We start from the raw sequence: 8,047 nt of genomic DNA, 5'->3' as shown, positions 1-8,047 counted from the left end.
ACGTTTGAGGTATATAAAATTGGGATGACCTAAACGATAGTGCCATAACATAATAGTACTATCATTATTTTGACCAAATACTAAAAAAGAACTAACTTAACTACCGTTTGAGGTTGTTCTCGTGAAAGTGGGCACTTCTTAAAGATATAGAGTCTAGAGCACTCCTCAGCATTGCCAATCGTCTTCCCCAAATCCAAATCCTGAAATTCACAATGAGTGGAGAAAAAATTAGTAACACACCTCCTTTCCTTAGTAAGTTTACTAATTGACAACAAATTGCAGTCCAAGTTAGGAACAAGAAGAATAGAATTGAGTGTAATATCCTTTGATAACACATCTGAACCTGTACTAGTAACCTTTGATAGTGAACCATCTGCTATTCTAACAGTTAAATTACTTGGACATGAGTTAAATGTATTAAAAACCGTTGCATCCCCCATCATATGATCAGATGCTCCTAAGTCCACAATCCAAGGTTTGTCTTGTTTCTTATACACAGAAAAAATGCTCATAGAATTACCTTTGTGAGCCAGGGTTCCAGAACCAATGACATGATTTGAAGACAAATCGGTTTGTGACTGAGTAGATAGAAGATGAGACAATAATTTTTGAAGCATTTCCATTTGTTCCTTATTAAAAGGACTTACTTCAGGTGATGATGGCTCATCTGTGGAGGTGTGATTTCCTCGGCCTTTTTTCTCCATCTAACGTGCTGGCTTCTAATCAGATGGCTTCCCATGTAATTTTCAGCATGTTTCCCTTAAATGTCTTGGTTTTCTGTAATGATCACACCAAGGCCTTCCCCTTTTAATTTTCTGACGATTATTTGAACGGGCAAACTGAGTTCCCTTAGTGAAAAAGGCAGAGTTTTCGACTACACTCGGATGTTGAAGTGACCCCATCATGACTTTCTTTCTACTTTCTTCTTGTTGGACTTCAGAGAAAGCTTCTCTGAGACTAGGTGATGTCTTCGCTCCCATGAGTCTCCCACAGACCTCATCAAGATTTTTATTCAAACCTAGCAAAAACTTGTAAACACATTTTTTCTCTACAATCTTTTTGTACAATAATCCATCAGTAGCACATGACCAATTACGAACCTCATACATATCAACTTGACACCAGCTATGAGTAAGAATATTAAAATATTGAGTTATCGTAAGATCCCCTTGTCGCAGATTATGGAGAATCCCTTCAATCTTTGCCACCTCAGAAGTGTTCTCGATGTCGGAGTAAGTCTCCTTGGCTGCATCCCAGATCTCCTTAGTAGTTTCAAACGCCATAAAATTCTCGCCAATGTCCATATTCATTGAGTTAACGAGCCATGACATAACCATATTGTTTTCTGCTAACCATTTCTTATAGGTAAGAGCCATTGGTTATGGGGCTGCAGAATCACCAGTGAGGTAGTCGTATTTCTCTTTCCCTCGACTGAACATTAAGAGGGATTGAGACGATGGGACATAATTCTATCCATTTAATTTATGAGAGGTAATAGGAACATTGGTGGCTTCCATATTGTGAACAAAAGGAGATGAAGGAATGACGATGCCCGAAGAAGTTGAGGAAGAATTATTATCTGTAACCATACTGGAGGCTGGTCCATATTTGGGCATGAAGATTTGGAAGACCAAAAAATAACGAGTAGGAAAAACTCGATGATGAAGATGAAAGATACATAATTAAACCTGCTCTGATATCATGTAGAAAATAAAGACTTGAAGAAGGAGGAAAAACAGACTTTATTTCTTCTTGTGTTATTTTATTAAATAAAGAAGACATAAATAAATAGGTAACAAGGGTGAGAGAATTCCAGAAAGAAATCTCTCTTAAAGGAAAAAATAAAAATAAATCAAGAAGATTTGACAATTAGGAATTCAATCTTCTTGTAAAAGGAAAAGGATAATTAAGAAAATAAAAAACTCCTAAAAAACAAGATACACTAGCTAATACATAACAAGGAAACAAAACAACCAAATAAACACAATCAATGGCTTGACTTTCAACCAGGATAAATTCTAAAGGTGATTTTAAAATTTTATCTCTTATTTTTGTTAAATATTTGATTATTTAGTGACCAATTGTATGTTACAACATATCAAAAAATAGCCAAACAAGTGCTGGTTAGTGTTGTGTGTGGTTTTTCCACCAAACTCGGGTCGACGCGAGGATATAGCTCGATCCAGAATGACCTTGGTGACTATGATTGATCGACCCAGCATAAGCTCGTCGAGCTAAAGCTCGTCGAGCTATAGCTCGACCCAGCACAAGCTAATCGCAGAGAACCCAAATGATTATTCAATCAATTCCCAGATAACTTCAGATCCCAGATATTACGGGAACGATTAGATTAACAGCAATCTTTGCGCAATCTTAGCGTCTAATTGCAAGAATATCGGAGTTACAGTCCCAATCAATTGTAATCCCTTTATTTTCACTCTTTCCTTTATGTAAATCTTGTATATATATCCCCTAAAACGATGAGAAGGGGGATACCAAATTCTAGTTTATAAGTTATATTGTAAGCTCTCACAGCAAATAAGTAAAACACAGTGGACGTAGGCTGTTAAACTTCGCCGAACCACATTAAAAGTCCTCCTTGCCATTTATTTTCTAGCAGTTCGTTTACTCATAACTGATTATCTATAATCACGCACACATGCGTTCTGATCCCAACAAGGTCGATCTGATCTCAATGGTTGGTGCATATTTCTGTATCAACAATTAGTAAAATAGCCATATTGCATGATTTTGTAAACTCAATGGAAGTCTAGTTTAGTTGTCAATATTGATTGGAGAATTCTATCTTTTTCAGAAAGAATTTTAATTTCAGTTTTTCTAATTTAATTAAAGTGATACACTCTAATTTATATTAGGTAATATCAACATTAAATATCTATTAATTTTGTGCCCACCCTCAATGGGAACTTTGATTTTAGGTGACAAATTTTCTCTTTTATTTTTGCAAGCTAATTCTTGCCTTGTATATCTCAAATGGCTCAGATTTTTTTTTTCCTCAAGAATATAATTAAATGACCATTTTTTGACCATTTTCTTTATTAATATCCTTGAATTGATAAAAATGAACGACTCACAAAAAATATAAAAAACATTAATTTATAAACTTTAAATTATTTCGAGGAATCTCAACCCTCCATTGAGATATTGTAAAATATAATTAATAATCATAGAAACTGACTTGAATGAGTTTTGGTCTTATGTAACTAATTCTTGCCGTATATTTCTCATGTGCTCATATTTTCTCAATCTCAAGAATTAAATTAAATGACCCAAATTCACAATCTCCTCACCTTATATATCGCCGTGGCCATGGCCAACTTGCTCTAAGGCAAAGAATGGCTGATTCACCATCACCATCACCATCATCATCTGCAGCTGCTAGAAGTGTTCATGTTCACAGTGTCATTGACTGCAATCTGAAAGTGCCGAACCAGCCCGGAGTCAATGAAGTTGTAAAAACTCGCTTTCTTCCTCCAACGTCAACCGGAGATCGCCTTTTCTCTCCGGTGGAGGCACAAGATCTCAATTTTCTTTTGTCAAACGAGCTGATTATGAACAATTCATTCAATCAAAATGAACAGCCTGTTCATGACTATTATCTTCCAATCTTTTCACACAGCCATTCCAGCGGCATACCAAGCAAGATTTCTGAAGAAAACCTTGAGCCTTTTCAGAATGTTAATTACCTTCAAAACCCAACACAAAACCCTAACCAGTCAAATCCAATGGTGAAAACTGAAGCCATCCTTGATCCTTCACCGAATTTTGCATTTGCTGCAGAGAATAATAACAATCAAAACCAAAACCCTCCTCAGGAACAACTCAATGAGTTTGATTCCACCACTCCAACAAGAGTTCATAAAAATGATTGTATCGTAATTTCTTATGATGAAGAAGATGGAGATTTTGGAAAGGATGGAAGGACTGACAGCCTTCTTCACAAAAATTTCGGCCCTTACATTTGCCCTAAATGCAAAGAGGTATTCAAGACTTCTCAATGAAACGAAAGCGCAGAGGAAGAGGAGACTTTCAGCGAGTTCAAGAACAAGAAAAATTTTGAAGTTGTTCATTGAAGTGAGGGAATTACTTTAGTGCCAGCTGGTGGTGGTGGCGGTGGCAAGTCTATGAAGAAGAAACCAAGAAGTCCAATAAAGAAGAAAGGGATGAGAGGAGCTGTGAAGGAGGAGGAGCAAGAGGGTGCTTGATCATCTTCATCTTCAGCTTCAGTTTCGCTCGTTTCCGATTAGGTCATCTCATCTGAGACTGCAATTCATATGAATGTCTTGTTTATTTATTTTTTTAATTTGGACAATGTGTTGATTATTATTGTTTAATTGTTAAAAAAAAAAAAAAAAAAATTGTTTGCATTAGACCATGCTAACTAATGAGATATGAACAATTTTTTTTGAAAACGTTAATACTTCATGTGCAAAGTACAAATATTTTATACAATTTTTTTCATAAAAATTATTAAAGATAAATTAAATAAATTTCAAGATATTATATGTCAAACATATAACTTTATTACATCAATAAGAAATATATATAGCTTATATAAAATAGTTTGTATATATAATATTAATCTTTAAAAAAACATGTTTACATAAAAGAGAATAATTATTCAAAAAATCACACACTTTCGAAAGATTCATACATATATATTAAAAGTCATAATGTATAGATAATAATTTTATTTTTACGGAAATTTATTTTTCATCAGTTTATTATCATTCCAAATGTATAGATAATATTAAAAGCTTAAGACATGTACCCAATTTTCCCAATTTTTAAAAGTCTCCATAATAGATAGATAATAATTTTAGAAGATTATGAAAAATTTATTTTCATCGGTTTTTTAATTCGGTGTGATTCCAAGAGGAATTTTAGAAATTATCTAATCAGTTAATCATTCCAAATGGATCGATTGAAAAGATTCATAGAAAGTGTTTCGATGTGTTTACAATTATTCAAGAAATTTCAAACTTTTTTTTTTTTTTTTGTAACTGAGGTGTTTGGACTAGTTTGTACATACCTCAATTAATTTTTAGAATTTATTTAATATCCTATGAATCTAAAAGACAAATAAACTACAATGTTATTGTGGTAATTTTATTTTATATTTAAGTTTAATTGAATTTGATAAGTGACAAGAAACACATTCAAACGCATTTAATGCATCACATAAATGTATCATTTAATTTGCAGGTAATTTCTTACTGGGCCAGTTTCAGATAAAGGAGAATTGAATTTACACCATTTAATCAGACAAATATATTTATAAAATGACAACCAAAACAATGTTATAGTTGCTTTAATTTCCAGAAATCAAACCACTGGCCAATTAATTTTTTTCTCAAAAAAGAATTGAAACTTTATCCCATTTCATTATAATTAATATTATTATTAGTTATTCATTTATTATCCATTCATTTTTAGCCAAAATTTTGGTTATATCTCTGTTGTAAAATCAATGCATAATATGAATAAAAGTTGAATTTTTAGTACAATACAACTCTAATATTGAATTAATACTAGACAAAATTAAAAACTAATTATTCTTTTTTTGGTCATTTTTTCTTATATGGAATTACCCAATTTACACATCACCTTTAAAGTGCTATGCTTGTCTTGCCAAAAATAAAATAAAATTTAAAATCTGCATTAAATTTATGCCAAATTAAGGACTGAGGAAATATAGCAATGAAATAATAAGGAATTTCCCTATTCAAGTATATATATTTATAATTAGAAAGACAATTAATGAAGGCAAAATTTAAAATTGGAATTAATTTCATTTCAAATAAAGTTTTCTAAATTTATTATTGAAAATATAGTAGCCAGATTTTGTGAATCCAATGTGAGATTTATTATAGGCACTTTAATTATGATTGAATTATTTAGAAATCTCTTGTTAGATTCAGGACAGATTTTCTTAACAAAAATATCATATTACAATAATAAATGTAAAAACTTTCTCATGTTTGTCCTGGATTTGATATTTAACACTAATAAATTTTGAAATCTGGCCTCTCAAGGAACCTCACTAAATCTTAACCCTCTTTCTCATACTTTACCAAAATTTGATTTCAGTTTGATAATTACATGTGAATTTTTTATATTTTCTGTAAGATTAGGATTCTTTAATTTTGTAGATTTTTTTTTAATAAATAAAGACAAATATTCAATAACAATAATCTCTTTTAAGGCTTAAAAAATAATACAAATTCCTCTACCATTAATTGACCTTTAAATTTTAAGTATTGAAATACATTGTAACAGGATAATAAATTAATTAGGTCAAATATCCACTAACATTTTTTATTAGGTATAGTAATGAGCCGTCCGTTGGTTCAACTCGAACTCAAGACTGGGCTGGTGCTTTAAGCCATGCACCCCTTTATCCATCCCGCCACAAGTGGGTGGTTAATATCTACTAACTTATAATAGGGTAATTAAATTGTGACTATTTACTAATAACAAAAAGATTTGTATTACTTTTAAAACTTTATAAGAATATTTTTTATTTAATAAAATCGCAAGGTCGATAAAATTAACTCTTATTTAAATATGAAAAATGACCTTAATTCTTAATATATTTTTGGTATTCATCGTACTTCACATTTAAATCATGTTCATTTATATACGAACTAAAATTTAATGGTTAAAACTTTATTGGGCTCATATAATCTCTATTTTTTGTTAAATATTTGATAATCAAGTGGCCAATTGTGTTGCATCATATCATAAATAAAGAGATGATATCTCTCATGCATAACCATACAAGTAGTGGCCAAGTGAGAAATTCAAGTGAGTTTATGATTTATGATTTTCAGCATAATGGTAAATATTAAAAATTTAATAATTAATAATTATTTTATTCAATATAATAACAATTTTTGTCGACGTGTTTTAATGTTTTGTAAACTATTATTGTCAATACTGTTAAACAGGTAAAATAAAAGAAATGATACTAACTTTAAAAAACTTATAAGAAAAATCATAATTTCCTAATTGTAAACTAAGTTAAAAACCATTTAGAATAAAATTTTTAAGATAATAAGTGATTTGTCCTACATCAAAATCATAATTTATTAAGTTTAGAAAACAATATTTGCTTTACAATTTTTTTTTTTTTTTTTTTTTACATGCAATGAGTTGAATTAAATTTTTATAACATGGGCTTGCTTATTGATAATATAACTATCTTATTTATTTTGTTTTTGGAGATGATTATGGATTGGATAATTTAAAAAATATAGACACAATTTAGGGTGTAATTGTAATTTTATAAAACTTGTGGGTTTTTTTGAATTTCAGGAATGGCATTGTACTGGCTCGCCCTGCGTAGTGCGTACCAGTGTGCGCTGATAAAATAGCCATATTGCGTGATGTCGAAAACTACTTGCCAATCTCTGGAGAATTCGGAACTTTTTAGGGAAGAATTTTAATTCTTTACCAGAATCTTATTTATATATTAACTGGACATTAAATATGTAGTAATTTTGTGTCCACAATGGAAACTTCAATTTTAGAGAACAAAATTTCTCTCTCTTTCTCAATCTACACATTAAATACTATATGATATCAATTTGAAAAAAAAAAAAAAAAAAAAAGAAAGTAAGAAAACAATTTATGTAGATATATATGTATAGACACGATACAATAACTGTCGGTGGTAGCTAGAATATGTCACAACAGCCTACAAACGATCGGAACTGGTCTGTAATTCACCGATCTGGCCTTTTTTGGCTAGATCTAGCCGTCGCTAGTGGCTAGATTTGGACTTTTTAGGCCATCGACGGCCAGATCTGACCGTTGATCTGGCTTTTTTCGACCATATTCATGGTGAATCTGGCTGGAAAAGGCCATATTGATTCCCTACCCACCAGATTCGACCAGTTTGCGTCGTAACGACATTTTTCGACTAGATTCCTGTGGTGGTGGCCGGAATCTGGCACTGTGAGTGGTGGGGTTTTTTTTTTTTTTTATTTTACAAAATTTTTATATATTGGGGTATTTAGTTAAA

This window comes from Pistacia vera, unplaced genomic scaffold (genome assembly GCF_008641045.1).
Source record: "Pistacia vera cultivar Batoury unplaced genomic scaffold, PisVer_v2 Contig170, whole genome shotgun sequence".
NCBI classification, from domain to species: domain Eukaryota; kingdom Viridiplantae; phylum Streptophyta; class Magnoliopsida; order Sapindales; family Anacardiaceae; genus Pistacia; species Pistacia vera.
Note: the sequence above shows the minus strand (reverse complement) of the source record.